Raw genomic sequence first — 19027 nt, 5'->3', positions numbered from 1 at the left:
GAAAAAAAAAAGACAGGATAAAAAAACAGTCATAGAAATTTCAAAGTAGGTATGGTTACTACTATGCAAAAAGGCCATAATTAAATTAGAGGAAAAAAAATTACTTGCATATGAGAATCTGTCAAAAGCTAGAAATAAAAATGTGTATTCCTTAATACAACAAATCAATGGAAAACATTCTATAGATGAACAAACTATGGGCTGCCTAGAAAAAGTGACAGAGGAAGTACAAAATATAGAAAATAAAACCCAGCTACTTTTGAAAGGTATAAAAAGAAACATGGAGATGGGAAAAAAAGAAAATTGATATGGTGCATTATTTATGCTAAGGAGAAAAACAACTAATACAAAAATAGCTTCAAAAATGCTTGAAGAGAAATATAGACAAAGGAATACCTTTTCATAATTTCTTCATATTCCATCTGTATATTTCAATATACCTGACCAGTTTTGGACATTTCGCAATATGAAAAATAAGATCAAAGAGGGAAATGTAATAAAGATAAGTAAAGTGGAAGTTAAATAAAAATAAATTGAAATGATGGCCTATCTGTAAAGTGAAAGGTTTAGTGTGGAAACTCCAACATAGGCAGTGTTGCAACATGATGGTCCAGCGGGTCCCCAGATGAAGGAGCAGCGGGGGAGCAGGACGCATCGGAAAATATACAACAGAGTATTGTTTTGAAGGCTTCTGTAGAAGACTTACATGAAAGTTTGCATGAAGTTACACAACCGGTTATGAAGCAGGAGACAGTGGGAAACCTGACACAGGAAATGTTGTGGTCATGATGGGTCAATGACTCCACATATGGGGGAGCATCAGATGAAGTAGGATGCATCAGAAGAGGATGTGTTACAGAACAATATTCTGGATCCTTCTTTGGGAGACTCACAGGAAATATAGAGCAAAGAAAATGCTGTCAGCCCAGAAGACAATGATGTAAGGGAAGACATGCTTGAATTAATATGGATAGAAATACATATTAAGATATATGAAAGAAACAGGTTACAGAAAGTAATTAAGACCCCAAATATTAGAAGACTGTTATAACAGATGAACACAGCAATAAATTAATAGAGGATAAAGTGTTACCACAAAATGTAGACTAACAAAGGAAATAAAATGAAGAAGCTTAATGCCACCATGGAGGCATAAAAAGAAGGAGGTTATACAACAGTTAAGACAAGAAGTATCACTGTTAGAAGAATATGGAAAAGGGAACAGATAATCACAAATTCTTAGAATGGTAGATGTAATAAAAGCAACAGAAAAACAGACCAGGATCTGTCATACACTATTGCCAATAATAAACTAAAAATATCAGCACAAGCAGAAAGCCTCAAAATGTCCGCAGATAGATATAGATGTAAGGTACAAAATATGCAATTCATTGATGACCCACAAAAGTTTTACTAGAGAATTTGGAAACAAAACAAACTAGATAGGAACACCACCAAAAAAGAAGAAGCAGACACGTTTTAAAGAAGCATTTATGAAGACCCTGTTGAACCTAAAGATATTGAATGGATAGAAAAATTAAAGAGACAGTAAGGAGTTGTAATGTAGAAGATATGCACTGGCATGAGTAATAGTCAAAAATGTTTGCTCTCATTACAATTTATATGCACTGGTTTGCATTTCTTCTCCACAAATTTTCCACATCTTCTTTAGTTACAATCTTGCATCAAATGTTTTATTTCTCCATAGAAAACACATTTCAGACTTCCCTGGTATCTAACAGTGCTCTGTTTTCCATTTAATTTTATGTTTGATATTGTTAAATTTTCCCTTCGGTCACCTTCAGTGTTCATCTTTCTTTCATCCTACACTTTAACATCATGTACTTTACTACAAGCAAATAATTGTTAACATAGTTTTCTTCTGCTGTTTTGAATTGTGCATTTAATTTACTATTTAATTACATGCTTAAATTCTGAATCATAAAAGTTTCCCATGGTGATAGCATGCTTTATTTCTCTGCTTCATTAATGAAGCAGTCTACTAACAATTGAGTTTGAAATGTCACTTCACAAATGCCTTCATTACCTAAGGGAATACATACTCTTATGCCTTTTAAATCAAGACCCAGTGGCAAAATACGATTTCCATACTGTCATACCTGTTAATGGCTTAAATTTTTGCCCTATTCCATACCATGGTCATTTTCACTGTACAGCCAGTCTTTCAGTGTTATTTTGCATTCCTGCACTTTCCTCTTCATTCATGCTTCTTCTATTTGCTTGAGTCATAATTTCAGCATACGTCTTTGTAGTTCTCTGTTCTTCACCCCCCCCCCATACTGCAAGCATTTGTCCTTAAAACCAGCTTTTCCACTAGATGAACATGTAGTGAGGTTTATATTATCAGTCAGGCCATTTGTTTTGTTCCCCCAGCTTCTTGCCTGCATTTCAGAAATGTCCTTTTCCTGTGACATTTGTTTTATCATTGTATTCCAGTCAGCCTTCTCTCCATTCTTCTACTTTTTTCCCTAACTTAAATCAATTAATACTTGCAATTCAAGCCCTTTACCATTAAAATTAGTCAGAACTGACTCTACCATCTCTGTATCATGCTACATAGGCCATGCAATACTCTCAGATCTGTAATTCTTGTTCTCCACCATGTTAGAAGCGTCTGAGACAAGTTGCAGCTCTCTTGTACCACCTAGTGACTCATACTAAAAAAGCGTAGGTTGTTGTTGTGTCTTTCGGCTTTTCCCGGTTAGGGGTCACCACAGCGGAACTCCGGTCCGCTAATGATTGGCAGTGGATTTTTACGTGCCGAGTTGCCAGCCCTGACGCACAACCTTCAACGAAGGCACGCCCATTCACGCATGTCTCCACACAGAAGACGATCTAGCTGAGAATCGAACAGGACAACGTCTTACTGTGAGGCGACAACACTACCGCAGCACCACCACCGCAGTCACTAAAAAAGCGTAGGTATTGCTTTATTTATACTTGTACACCTAACATTTACACATTTGTCATATAATACAGTATTCCTTTATAAATATTTTATATATTTTTATTCATTTTTGTCTTTCTACTGTAACATATCACTTCTTACTTTGTCTATCCCTTCTACCACAGTCACCTTTTTATTTCTAACTTTATCTCGTCTTCCTTTTTGTTATAAAACACTTCCTTACATTATATTTTCCACAAATACTATATTACCCCAAAGAGAACTTTATCCAGTTTATCTATTTCTATGGTATTGCCTTCATTACATATTCCATACAATGTCATGTTCTTATCAAGTATCTCAAATCCTTTCCATTTGTAAGTTATTTTAAAAGTAGTCCAGCATGTCTTATTTCTTTTACAGTCTAAAAAGCAATGTTTCTTTCTTCCACATTATGTATATTGCAAATTCTTTCCTCAACTGATTTTTATTTCATAGTCCCAATGATAAAACATTTGACTAACATAATTCACTAAAATCATCCCCCTTCAAAAAAACAACTCAAATCTCTTACTTTAATTATATTTCTAAACATTAATGCACATTGGGAAAAATGTTCATTATATTCTTATACCAACCTTTCCTATCCATTTTATCTTATTCAGTTCAATTTTCTATACTCTTATTTTTATATTGTCTTTCTTCAATATCTTTAGCATTTCTTTCCTTTTCTTTTGACTTGTCCTTATGTAAATATGTTCATAGTGTTTAACAATAACATGCCATTTCTTTTTTCATCTACAACATTTAATACCCAGTCCAAATGAACTGGTAAATACACAACTGGATTTATTAAATTAAGCCCCATCCTCACTCCTTCTCATTGTACATTATTTCGCTTTTTACAGGACTTAATCCTCCTCAAAAAAAATGAACAAAACTCTAATAGTTATTTCTCCATACAACCTGGAAGCATATATACTCCACCTATATAAGCTAATTCCTCCAACATATAAATACTCAACATATACATCTTTTTTTCTTAAAGGTGACCAGAACATTCTCCACCACTCTGTCAACTTCATTATTTTTTAATCAGTTCTCTTCATTGTTGTACCACAACCTGATATTTACCAAATATTGCACCTAACACACCAATTTAATTATTTGTAAAATAAATTCCTTCAGTTTATACTACATCTTCAAATCCCTTATATTTTTAATTTTTTCAGTTGCAAACCTACATTTCCCAGCAGACCTTCAGTCCTTATAATCAGTTCCCTCATCCAAACCTTATTCTTTGCTATTAGTAATAAATCATCTGCATATTATAGCATTAAAGACATTACCCCATTTATATCTTCTCATCCTGCCTCTTTGAAATCTGTTCCATAATTTTGCTTTACTAAATTCATCACCATTACAAACACCTCAGCTAACATCCTTGTATTATTCCTCCTTCTATCTTTATCATTTTCCGGGTCTATAGTAGAAGCACAAAAGTGCTTTTGAGTGAACACGTAAAGAGCGACACATATTCATTGAACCACATTTAAGCGATTTGAAGAATATGTCACAGGGGAAGGAGGTAGCTGGCCAGCTACACGGAGTTGCCCTTTCCTTCGCTATAGTGCGGTCTCGGAGTTGGTATATTTAGTTGGGGGTGTGTGGGGAGATCAAACTCCCACCTGATAATGGTTGTTAATTTTTATTTTTTCCGAACGGCCACGTGAGTTTTTTCACTAGGAAAAAGTTTGATCTTGTGGCCGTTTGCTATTTACAGATTTTTGCGTATTATGTGTCGACTTTTATGTAGTCGCACATATGCACTTTCGTTGTTATGATATTGACCCCATTTTACTACCCATACAGTCACCATCTCTGGCCTAATTACTTTTAACATATTCTTTCCAGTCCTATGTTCTTTCACAATAGCCACATTTCTTTGTGTTTTATACTATCAAGTGCTTTGAAGAGACCACATGCCTATCATTATTGCATCACAATTTATCACTTACTATACAATCTGTCACCTCCTTCAGTGTAACAAACATTTAATTTGCCATTCCCTCTTTCACCCAGTATATACCCTCACTTAATACTTCAATCAAGGTTCTTATCATTCTTTCTTTGAATCATTTTAACAGAATTATAATTTATATTCATTTCAGTGCTTCTGAATTCTGAACAAGTTGCTTTATTTTCTGTTTCTCCCTTTTTTCATGTACATTTTAATATACCAATACAAATTTCTTCTTCTGCTATTCATTCCTCCACTCACTCACACTCTGCTACAACCATTCCTTCTCAGGCTCAGTCAATTCCTTATAAAATCCACAACCTGAATGATCACTTCTTCCAATACTTGCCTTAAAATATCTTTTTCTAGCTCTTTGGAAAGTGTAGAAAATAATAAAAGTTTAAACAATGTACTCATCCAAGCCAATTCTCTTCATACCCGAACCTCTTCTTGCTTATGTCTTAATAATCCTTTCTCATCAATCATTGCAGTCAATTTCCTCTTATTACATTTCAATACTTCCATCCATATGGTTATACCTCCATTTTTTTATTTTAAAAACTCTCTGTATAAAACAACATTTTACTTTCACCTTATTGTATTCATACATTTTTTTCTCTTCCTCTTCAAAATGTATGTTTTCTAGCTTTAAAGGCTTCCCACAATTTTCCTTTTGTTCAGCATATCTTTTTCTTCTTCATCTCATATCTTTCTACTTGAATATATACATTTTATATTTTTCTTTACATAGTTCCATGAGTAGGCATAGTTTTTATAAAGTGGTTTCACTGTCAAATGTTCATTCTACAGTTCCCTTTCTTTCTTTCTCAAAGCATTCTGCATTTACTACATTTATTATTAATGTCTGTATTTCTTGTCTTTCTTTTATTATTTCTTATTTTTTATCTCTGCTCATAAAACCATATATGTGCTTATTCACAACTTCTTTCAGTTGTTCAACATCTCTCACACACACACACACACACACACACACACACACACACACACACACACACACACACATAAATATTTCTTTCTTTTGAATGTATTATTTTTCATTGCTTCTTTTGTTCTTTTAATATGTTGTGTAGTTTTATCTTTTTCCTTTCTTAAATTATAGTTTCTATATTTCCTCAAACAGCTTTTCTCTTTCTCCTTCAGTCGTATATGCTCATATCACAATTAACCTTACTGGCTTCATATTTATTCATATATCATATACCGATACTTCATCTGTTAGCACTACTACCATATCCACTACTTTAATTTCATCATTCTTAACCAGTGCTGTAACTCCAGAATATATAAACTTACCTATTGTTCACACCATATTTCCCATACATCATGTCAAAAGCTTCCTTTCTGCTTGTTTGCACAAATCTTGTATCTAATAAACAGATATCGAGATAAAATCATTTTATCATTCAAATGTAACCATTCTTCTTACAAATATTTATACTATTTTCATTTTTAAAAAGCACATTAATATTAACCTTTTGCAATTATTGCATTCATTTTACATTTATTTTCCTTTTTATTCTTCTTATTCTACCTCCTATAGACCTCACCAGCTGTTTTTTGGACAATGAATTCTCCTCCCCTCCTCTCCTTCCACTTTTAAGTATACCATATTTATATTCCAGCAGAATTCATTTTCCTTCTTCCTTCATTCCTTATCCCCAGTCCTTTCATTTCTTTAGTTTATTCTCATGGTGGCCCTACACCCCATCTTCCCTTATTTGCCCCATTTCCTGTAATTCATTTAAACTTCTTCAGCTCTGCCTCTTCTATGTGTGTGTCCTCCTAATTATGTTCAATACGACCCCTTTCTTTGATGATTAATGGAAATTCAAACCAAAAGATGTTACCACATTACCTACAAGTACATTTACAATTTATTCTTGAATGCCCATATTCTCCACATTGCCTTCATCTTTTTATCACATTCTTCAATCAAATTTTCTCCAAGATTTTATATTCTCCCTTTTCATGTCTTAGTATCAGATTTGATACATGCTGCATTTTATTTTCTTCTATTATCAAGGTTACTTGTTCTTCCCATGCTTGTCAACACTTTTCTTTTAGTACTGTTTTACTTTGTGACCTTTCTGGCATACATTTAAAAAAAAAAAGCAGTTTCAATGCACCTTCATTTCCATCCTTGTAAACTGTATCATTTTACTTTTTAACTACATATTTAAGGCTTGAAAATCTTTCCAAGGATTTACACAACATTTTTCATGTTCATAAGCTTCAGCCAGTAAAACAGTCTCAAAACTCACTTCACAAAATGGCTCCTTCCCCACATGTATGAAAGTTTTGACGTCAATTCAGTTAAGTCTCAATCTTAATATAATAATATCTAAAATAAAGTACCTGCCAATAGGTAACTTAATCCTTACTACAGATCTTTTATTCCATTCTTCTGGTCCTGTTGGATTTCACTCCTGTATTCTGTTCTTGTTGCTGTCTGTTCAGGGATACCTCTGCTGCATATGTACACTTTTTTAATAGACTTCTTTCTTGATACTGCTTGAAGCCTTAACAAAGCTTACCCTTAAAACCACCTACTCCCCTGCCTTGATATAGTTCTTTAGCTTTCCATTGTATTTCTTTCCTTTCCTTTCCTTTCTGTTCCATTCCACTGTCTTAAAGGAAATGAAAGTAAGACAGTGGAATGGAAAGGAAAGGAAGGGAAGACAAAGGAAAGGAAAGGAAAGGAAAGGAAAGGAAAGGAAAGGAAAGGAAAAGAAAGGAAGAGAAGACAAAGGAAAGGAAAGTGTCTTCTCTTCCTTTCCTTTCCTTTCCTTTTGAATGTCTTTCATTTTCTTTCCTTTCCTTTCCATTGTCTTCCTTTTCTTTCCATTGTCTTCCTTTCCTTTCCATTGCATTTCTTCCCATTCCATCACATTGTCTTCTTTTCCTGTCCTTTCCTTTCCTTTCCCATCCTTTCCATTCCATTGTCTTCCTTTCCTTTCTTTTCATTTCTTTTCCATTGTCTTCCTTTCCTTTCCATTGCATGTCTTTCCATTCCTTTCCATTATCTTCCCTTCCTTTCCACTGCTTTCCTTTCCCTTCCTTTCCATTGTCTTCCTTTCCTTTCAATTGCCTTACTTTCCTTCCATTGCCTTCCTTTTCTTAAAAATCTCTTGACCATTATGCTCCACTGTATAGCATTTGCAACTGCAGGTATGTCTTCATTCATCAATTTCTCCATGAACAATGTCTCTAAACCTCTCAAAGCAACAGCTTTAACTTTAGTATCACTATTTTCCACTTTACTGACTTTTATGAAATGAACCCAGCTGCAATTCCTGGATCAATGCAGCTGCCTTCTTTCTCCATTGCAGTGATCTTGAGTCCTGCCAACAGGTCTTCAGTATAACCTAGTGAATTGAAAAGAGTAGGAGCCTTATTAATATTTATTTTCATTTTATACTATATATGGATGTTTATAACATTAAGTCAATTATTTATATCAGTTTTTTTACATTCATACTTAAATTATTTGTTATCAACACAAAAAAATGTAACTATACCATTCCATTTCTTTCATTCATTTTTCTTTTATAATTACCCTCCACTCTCCATCCATTCTTCCACTACCATTTTCTTATTTCAGCTAATACATCACGCTCTTCCATTTTCAAGTGATATAACAAATCTTTACATCTTTTTTCCACATAACCTGTATTATCAAGAATAGTACTTTATCCCATCTATCAATATTACATTTCTTTACTTGAGTATACTTCCCATCATCATCATCTTCTTTCGGCTGTTCCTGTTAGGGGTCACCACAGCAGATCACCTGTTTCCATTTCTTCCTGTCCTCTGCATCTTGCTCTGTCACACCAACCACCTGCATGTCCTCTCTCACCACATCCATAAACCTTATCGTAGGCCTTCCTCTTTTCCTGTTACCTGGTAGCTTCATCCTTAGCATCTTTTTCCCAATATACTCAGCATCCCTCCTCAGCACATGTCCAAACAACATAATCGTGCTTCTCTGGCTTTGTCTCCAAACCTTCCAACCTGGGCTGACCCTCTAATATACTTATTCCTAATCCTGTCCACCCACGCCACACCCAGTGCAAATCTTAACATCTTTAACTCTGCCACATCCAGCTCAAACTCCTGCCTTTTTGTCAATGCCACTGTCTCCAACCCATATAACATAGCTGGTGTCACTACCCTCTTGTAGACCTTCCCTTTCACTCTTACAGGTACTCGTCTGTCACAAATCATTCCTGACACTCTTCTCCACCCACTCCATCCTGCCTGTACTCTCTTCTTCACCTCTCTTCCATACTCACCGTTACTCTGAACTATTGACCACAAGTATTTAAACTCATCAACCTTCGCCACCTCTACTCCTTGCATCCTCACCATTCCTCTATCCTCCCTCTCATTCACACACATATATTCTGTCATAGTCCTGCTGACTTTCATTCCTCTTCTCTCTAGAGCATATCTCCATCTCTCCAGGGTCTCCTCCACCTGTTCCCTACTCTCACTACAGATCACAATGTCATCTGCAAACATCATAGTCCACGGGGACTCCTGTCTGATCTCGTCTGTCAACCTGCCCATCACCATTGCAAATAAGAAAGGGCTCAGAGCTGATCCTTGATGTAACCCCACCTCCACCTTAAACGCATCCGTCACTCCCACCGCATACCTCACTGCTGTCACACTACCCTCGGACATATCCTGTACCACTCTTACATACTTTTCTGACACTTCTGACTTCCTCATACAATACCACAACTCCTCTCTAGGCACCCTGTCATATGCCTTCTCTAAGTCTACAAAAACACAATGCAACTCCTTCCGACATTCTCTGTACTTCTCCATCAACACTCTCAGAGCAAAGATCGCATCTAAAGACATGCTTCTGGAGCATTTCTCCCCAGGCCTCTGCTGAAAACAGGATCTATGGAACCTAGTCGGACTTTCCCGGTCAACAAATGTTAAATAAAAAAATAAAAAATAAATAAATCTGTAGTGCTCTTTCCTGGCATGAAACCATACTGCTGATCACTAATCATCACGTCCCTTCTTAACCTTGCTTCCACTACTCTTTCCCATAACGTCATGCTGTGACTGATCAATTTAATCCCTCTGTAGTTACTACAGCTCTGCACATCACCCTTATTCTTAAAAATTGGTACCAAAACACTTTTTCTCCATTCCTCAGGCATCCTCTCACTTTCCAAGATTTCATTAAACAATCTGGTTAAAAACTCCACTGCCATTTCACCTAAACACCTCCATGCTTCCACAGGTATGTCATCTGGGCCAACAGCCTTACCATTCTTCATTCTCTTCATAGCTATCCTTACTTCCTCCTTGCTAATCCATTGTACTTCATGATTCACTATCCCTACATCATCCAACCTTCTCTCCTTCTCATTCTCTTCATTCATCAACCCCTCAAAGTACTCTTTCCATCTCCTCAACACACTCTCCTCGCTTGTGAGTATGTTTCCCTCATTATCCTTTATCACCTTTACCTGCTGCACATATTTCCTAGCTCGGTCCCTCTGTCTAGCCAATCGGTACAGGTCCTTTTCTCCCTCTTTAGTATCCAAACTTTCATACAACTCTCCATATGCCTTATCCTTAGCCTTCGCCACCTCTCTCTTTGCCATGCACCTCATCTCCTTATACTCCTGTCTAATTTCTTCATCTCTCTGACAATCCAACTTCTTCTTTGCCAACCTCTTTATCTGTATACTCTCCTGTACTTCCTCATTCCACCACCATGTCTCCTTGTCGTCCTTCCTCTGTCTAGATGTGATACCAAGCACCTTTCTAGCAGTCTCCCTTACTAGCTCTGCTGTAGTTACCCAGCTATTTGGTAACTCTTTACTGCCACCTAGTGCCTGCCTTAACTCATCCCTGAACTCCACCTCACAATTTTCAATTTCCACCACTTGATCCTTGGTGCTGCCCTCACACCCCTCCTTCTCTTCTTGATAACCAACGTCATCCTACAAACCACTATCCTATGCTGCCTAACTACACTTTCTCCGGTCACCACTTTACAGTCTCCATTCTCCTTCAAACTGGCCCTCCTACATAAGATATAATCCACCTGTGTGCATCTTCCTCTACTCTTGTATGTCACCCTATGCTCCTCGCTCTTGTTAAAATATATATTCACCACAGCCATGTCCATCCTTTTCGCAAAATCCACTACCATCTGACCTTCTGCATTCCTTTGTTTAACACCACACCTACCCATCACTTCCTCATCCCCTCTGTTCCCTTCACCAACATGCCCATTGAAATCTGCTCCAATCACCACTCTCTCACCCTTGGGTACAGTCATCACCACTTCATCCAATTCACTCCAAAATTTTTCTTTCTCATCCATTGCACACCCAACTTGTGGAGCATACACGCTAACAACATTCATCATTACACCATCAATTTCCAGCTTCATAAACATCACTCTATCCGACACTCTTTTCACCTCCAAAACACTTTCAGCATACTGTTCCTTCAGAATAACTCCTACGCCATTTCTCCTCCCATCCACACCATGATAAAACAATTTGAACCCACCTCCGATACACCTAGCCTTACTCCCCTTCCATCTGGTCTCTTGCACACACAATATACCAACCTTTCTTCTGTCCATCATATCAGCTAGCTCTCTCCCTATACCAGTCATACTGCTGTACTTCCCATATAATATATTCATATTTATACATTTAAATCCTTCCCATGTATATTCATTTTTAAACTTTCCCCAAATTCTTTATTAATTTTGCAATACAGAAAACCCTAATTTGTTGTTTTTTCATTGCTACAGTCAAAAACTTTTCATTCCTATTTCAGCTTATATCATATTCCCTTTCACCAGTAACTTGTCTAGTAAAATTCTCCATAAAAAATCCTCTGCTTCATAAACATTTTCAAACCCTTTTCTTTCATCTTTTACTGCCTTTTTCATCTTTTAATTTATTTTGTGGGTACACCAAACAAATTCTAAATCATATACTATACCATTCTTTTTTCTCTTTAACCTCACTTATTTTTAACTTCCATAATTTCATTTTATTGTCATATTCTTTTCCCCATCATGTCTCCTTTTTCTTTTCTTTTCTTTTTCCTGTTTTTTTTATTCATATACAGTTTTATATTTTTCATATAGCATCTTACCCATCATTTCTTTTTGTCTTGCTTTTACCTTTCTCATTATCCAATATAAAATGTGCAGGTGCTAAATGTGTCACTGGATTTTTTTTTTTATTTTATTTTTTTTTTACTATAAATTACCTCTCTTCTCACCAGGTTCAGTCTGAGTCCTGAATGAAACTAAACTTCTCTAATAACTCTTTCCATTTGAGTGGGAAAATATATTCCCCCTAAATATGCAATTTTCCTAATACACAAGTATTCACTATAGATGTATTTTTCTGAAATAATAAAAAAAAAGTTTCCAATAAGCTAACCATTTTTTTTGTTCCAGTATTTCTCTCCATTGACTTATTACACTTTCATTCTCACCAAATGTTACTCCCAAAAATCTTTATTTATTTTGTTTTGAAATATATTCAATTTATTTGTTTACCTCACCAAATCCCTTACACTTCATTTTAACTGCAGATCAGCTTTTGTCAACAGCTTATCCTCAGTTATCTAGCCATTGTTTTTTATTATTAGAACTAAACCATCTGTATATGTTATATATACTGGTAATATAACATTTCCTTCTATTGCACATTTTGACTCCCCCATTTCATACATACATTTATTACAAATACTAGTAACACATACTCATTGGGTATCCTTAATTTACTCCTGCCTTAATACTTATTTTTCTCCATCTATCCATTTATCATAACTTGTACACATGCATTTTCTTAACATTTCTATACCTCTCAACTGTCCAGATTGTCACAGAATGTAATGATTTTTCCTTCATATTTTTGTTCTGTTCTTCATAAACTTTATAGCAGTTTGACAAATCACAAGGGAATAAAGTCACTAAATAATGACAGATGTTTGAGTTTCAGACTTCATATTTTTCAGAAAATGCATGCTAACACAAAACATATAATTTTAGCAGCTTTCTAAATTTATAAGAGCAAGATTTAAAATCTATCCATATTTTTGGTCCTTTGTCCCACCATTATTTTTGGGTTTGCCCAGATTTCTTGAGCAAAGAGTTTGACAGGTATGAAAATGTCTTTATTGCATTGAAAGTTTTTCTCTTATGCCATACACCTCTAAAATCTGCCACATTGCTTAATGGCTCACTTTATCAATGGCATTAGCTACATCACATGCTACCAGACTTAGTTCTTTATTTTCTTTCAGTATAATCTCAACTACTTATTTTATTATAATTAACATTTTTTGTACCACTCTTTCTTTTATACCATAGATCCCTTCTCCTACTACCTTATCTAATACTTTCTCCATCCTTTCATATAGAATATTCATAAATATTTTATAGTCATTATTTTCCCTCGTGTCATGAGCCTCCAGTTTTTTATATATTTTTTTCATCCTTTTTCCATATAAATCTTATTATTCTGCTACACATCTTCATCCATTATACCTTCCTTCATACATTCATTGAATATTTTTTAAACTCTCTTTCATCTTTTTCATTTCCTTATAATACCCACAATGTATACTAACCAATTCTGGTTCTCATTTATTATTATCTTCATTTGTCACCTCACTAATTCTTCTATTTCATATAATTTTTGAAAAAAATCTTTACTTTTCAGAAATGTTTTCACTTTCTATTCTTTCTCCCCAACCATTTTCTCTTTGTCTTACATTTTCCTCTACAAAATTCTCTGCAACCTCCATAATATCTTATTTGTATTTTATGAATTCTTTGCCATCTAAAATCTCTCATTTTTAGTTCTTTGCCTAAATAATGAGAACTCTCCGATTTCTTTCCTTTCAAAAACATTTTGTTTGTGTAGCATCATTTTTATTTTTTATCCATTCCTTTCATAGATCTCCTTTTCTAGTTCCCTTATTTTGATACTTTGTAGTTCTATCTCATTCTCATAATTCTATAAATGTGCTTTATATTTCATTTTATTTATTTTTTGTTATTGTTCTTTCCAATTCTAAATATACTTTTTTATACTTCTTATACATTCATCACCACTATAGCCAATTTTATAAAATGGTCTCATTATATATATTTCCATAATTTTACTTTTAGTCTTATCATTTATTCCTCTTTTTTAAACTCTGCAATTAATCTCCATCTCTTTTTCCTCCTTTATTATTTAACTGTCATCCACTATACTATTCCATATTGCTTTATGATCTGAAAACTCTGCCATTTGCCCTCCCTTTTTACTTCTTTCGTGTCTTTACAGTACGATATATAATCAACTTCAGTCTTAACAATTCCCCTTTTATATGTTCAGTCTCTGTTCTTTTTTGATGTTAAATCTCCAAACTTTATTAATACCTTAATATCTTAATATCCTGTACCAGTTTCACCTTTCCTTCCTCAGTTTTCAGTTAAAATCGCCTACCATCATTATTGACATATTTACAAACACATATTTTAATTTCTTCAATCAACTGTTTCTTTCAATCTAATTAGTATATGCATAACTCAGTTTTAATCATATACATTTTTTCTCTTTCTCATATCACATAACACTACCCTTCCTGGTACTATGATTTGTTACATCTAAAATTCTTATTTCTTCATTTTTTATAAGAATTCTTATTCCAGAACATGTCTCATTTTCTACTGACTAAACAACTTGCCCCCAGTACTCCCTGTATTCATTTCCTTTTTCCTTCATTACATCTGGAATCTAGCAAGCAAAAAACATCCACTTTTATTTTCATATTTAAATCTAAGCTTCCTATGTCATCCTTTTCCTTTTTTGTAAGTGTTTTACTTCCAGATCTTATATTTGTTTCATTTTCCTAAGTTGCCCACCAACTGATTTTTTTCATTATCTTGCTCTTGATCTTCTCCTGTTCCATTGTATCCATCTTCTTCCTCTTCACTTTTTAAAATTGCAAGTCTATTCTTTTCATGTATTGATTATTCTAGTTTCCTGTCTCCATTTCTCCCTCTTCTTCCTCACTTTCTAAAACTGCAAATCTGTTTTCTTCCTGTAAATTAATACCTCACATTGAACTATTTTTCTCTAGCATCCTCTTCATCTTCTGTAACAATATTTTCTGTTTGAATTTCTTCTTAGATTTCCTTTTTATCAACTCCTTCATTTTCAAATATAGATCAGTCAAACTAGAAGTGAACAACTTTTTTATATTTTTCTACAAAAAAGCTTGCAGTTTGTTATGGTATGTCTCCTCTCCCCACATTGGCCACACCTTCATTTGTTACAGTTATGTACTAAATGACTTTTATCCCCACAGAAATAACATTCTTTTGGTTGGCCCTGGTTCCTAACAAATCTTCTCTTAACCATTCACAATTATTGTATTTGAAATATGTTAAATTTTCTGTTGCTCATGTATACTTTCCAACCCCCAGTCCATACCTTACTTTCAATGCACATTGTTTTAGCAGCATGTACTGTACTGTACAAAATAGCAAAAGAAACAAAAACAGCTACCTCATGCTCATTCATACCTGAAGTCCTAAGCTGCACACCTATTTTATTTTTTAGTTGTAGCCCCAAGCTCTGAAATAGTCTTTTCATGGTCATAAGATCATAGGATTATAAGAGATTGCTATTTATGTATTTGACAGTTGTTGACCGGGATAGTCCAACTGGGTATGAGCCCTTTTTCAGTGGAGGCCCGGGGATAAAATCTCCACAAAACAACATGTAGAATACTCACAGTACTAAATATACAAGAAAATGTACATATTAGAAAATGAACTAGAAAATGGATAGTAACATACAAGTATATAATATATAATTCATATTTAGCTAGAAGCTATATAAAATCACAAAAAGCTAATATAAGAATAAGGAAAATAAGGAAGACATTAAAACATAACAGTACAAGAAAGGGAAAAAGAAAATTTTGGAAAGGAGTCCATTAAAAAAGGGAAGGAAGTATAGAAGAGGTAGGTAGGAACAGATTTAGGGAATAAGGAGAGTTGAGGAAAAGGTCAGAAAAGGTAGGCATAGCAATAGGTTTAGAAAGAAAAAGTGAGAAGGGAAGTAATAGTAAGAGGAGGAAGAAAGAAGAGATGATAATGAAAAAAAATGGGAGTAAAGAGACCAGGAGGGGGAAAAATAGAAGAAGTTGAAAGTAGATGGTAGAATCAGGAAGGAGAAGGATTTCAAGTGGGCTGATTACATTGACAAATCCAGGCTCTGTTTAGGAAATTTCTAAGAGCAGTTTTGAAGCCATGAGAATTGGTAATATCAGTAAAAAATCCAATGCAGCTCCAAGGTAATAGCCAGCCAAAAACTCCAGCACGATCCAATAAACACAACTGTTTAATTGAATGGTAAAAAACACCGTAACAAACAGAAAGTTACCACTTAGCGCTTTCACCTAGAAACAAGCCAGGCATCATCAGAGTGGTAGAACATAATTGGTCAACCAACATTTATAAATTCAAACATTTCCGCCCTTATTAACCAACCTGTCAGTAAAAAATTACTAAGAAAACTGTATGAAAATTATATAAAAATACGAAAAAAAGTTTTGAAACATAAATGTAAAGATGTTAAAATATTAAAATATTCTTATAGTTACAAAACAACCTTTGTAGAAAAAACAAACATAATAATAGCAGCTCAAATGTTGCTTGTAAATTACATAAAATATCAAAAAGAAATAAAGTAAATATAATCAAAATAAAATACAATTAAGAAAACATCTAGTAAAAAAATAATAAACAAAATATATATAATATTGATAAATAAATAAACCACTATAAAAATGTATTTGTGTATATGTGAATTTGTAACACTCATATAAAAAGAGACCTGTATTTTAAAATACTGGCCATAGAAATATTCTCATTAATACCTGGAGGTCTGGATGCATTTAGTCTCAGTTGCCACATTGTCTCCCTCATCTCTAATAAGGTCTTAAAATCACCCCCTGAATTGGTAATATGTCTGAGGGCTGAGGGAAGCATATTCCAAGATAATGCAAAAAGGTATCTATAAAGGTTTAGTCCTAAAATTTTTTTTGGCTTATGAATCTGCAGGAAAAATTGATCAGAACTTCTGAGAGAATGAGGAGGGTTATAAAGAGATACAAGAGAGGAGATGCTAGAGCAGGAGGAGGGTTGATTTAGGATGGTATGGGTAATGAGACACTGTGTACGTAAGAGTTGGTTGGGGAGCTGCTCAGAGTATGGTATGGGTAATGAGACACTGTGTATGTAAGAGTTGGTTGGGGAGCTGCTCAGAGTACGGAGAGCAAGACAGTGGTGAGAATTAGGTAGCAGGTTGGCAGCGAATCTCTCAACTTTGCTGTATGTAGTCTTGAGTTTGGAAAGAAGAGATGATTGAAAGTTAGTAAGGATTTGAAAAGAGTAAAAGAGGTTAGGGAGAAGATAAGCCTGGGTCAGTGAAATTCTGGAACTGGGTGTTAGGATCTTTTTCTTCCTATAAAGAAGGCCAAGTTTTTGGTGGGTCTTTTTTATACAATGGTGTACATGGAGATCAAATTTAATTTGATCATCAATGATTACTAGGCTATCAACCCAGAGGTCATTTTAAGCCTAGCTGTTTCAACCCAATGTAATACCATAGAAGCGGTAGTCAATACCCAATATTGTATTTAATGATGGCTGCCAATGTCCAGGAGGGTTGTAGGTTCTATCCCTGGTAAGGAATTACGGTGCCTCATCCGCTCATCCAGGTTCCTCTTTAACAGTGTTATACAGGTGTTCTGTTTCACATAAATTGGTAGTCTGCTCCAAAGATGTGGTAGTCATTAGGAGATAAATCTGTCCCTCCAGCATATCTTTAAGTCACAGGCCATATTTAAGTCCTTGGAACGGGTGACCCTAGACCCATTTGATTTATTGATATGCAGCAATTTCATTATGTTTGGGTCTTAGATTGCTCTGTAGGCCAGGCTTAGGTCTCCCCTAAGAAATCTATATGATACAGAGTATAGTGACAGGGACTTTAGGCAGTCTGTGTAAGGCAAATGATGGAGCCCCTTAATTATCTTTGTTAGAAACCTCTGCAGTCTCTCTAATTGCTGCAGGCGCTTAGTATGGTGCATGCCGAATGTGGTGTTATACTCAATTATGGGCCGGATAAGTGCTGGGTATGGGGCGGGGGTTATAACTTCTTTTGCTGTTAAGGTGATGCCTTTGCTAATCAAGTGTACTATGTGGAAAGCTTTCCTTATTATGGTACACATGTGGTGGTTGAAGTTAAGGTCACAGTCAACCTGTGATCACAGGTCCCTTACTACTCCTTGGGTACTTAGGGCATTGCTGTTGATTTGATAGTGACATTTTTTGTGCTGAAGGGAAAACCTGTTCTAAGCTGCCAGCCGGCTAAAAGCCCTGCTAATGAACCATCTCCCTAAACAAGCAGTCCTACAAGGCTTACAACTGAAGAATGCTGCCCTACTGAATTACTCAGAAAACCTGTTCAAACTGCCCACCAGCTAAAAGCCCTGCTAAGGAACCATCCCCCTAAATAAGCAGTCCTACAAGGCTTACAACAGAAGGAAGCTGCCCTACTGAATTACTCAGAAAACCTGTTCTAAGCTGCCCACCGGCTAAAAGCCCTGCTATTTAACCATCCCCCTAAACAAGCAGTCCTACAAAACTTACAACAGAAGGACACTGCCCTACTGAATTACTCAGAAAACCTGTTCTAAGCTGCCCACCAGCTAAAAGCCCTGCTAAGGAACCATCCCCTAAACAAGCAGTCCTACAAGGCTTACAACAGAAGGACACTGCCCTACTGATTTGCTCAGAAAACCTGTTCTAAGCTGCCTACCGGCTAAAAGCCCGGCTAAGATTATTATTCATCTGAAACTATCTGTGCATCTTACATTTGCTGATCTGGGTCTATAGCATTATTCCCTAGTCCCATCTATAGTACCAACCCCTAAAACCACACTTCCCCGATATTTGTATCTGCACAATTGGAAGAAAATTAAAGAGATTTCCCCAAAATTAA

The sequence above is a fragment of the Protopterus annectens genome, chromosome 2.part0, assembly GCF_019279795.1.
Source record: "Protopterus annectens isolate FY-2018-M chromosome 2.part0, PAN1.0, whole genome shotgun sequence".
In the NCBI taxonomy this organism is placed as follows: Eukaryota; Metazoa; Chordata; order Ceratodontiformes; family Protopteridae; genus Protopterus; species Protopterus annectens.
Note: the sequence above shows the minus strand (reverse complement) of the source record.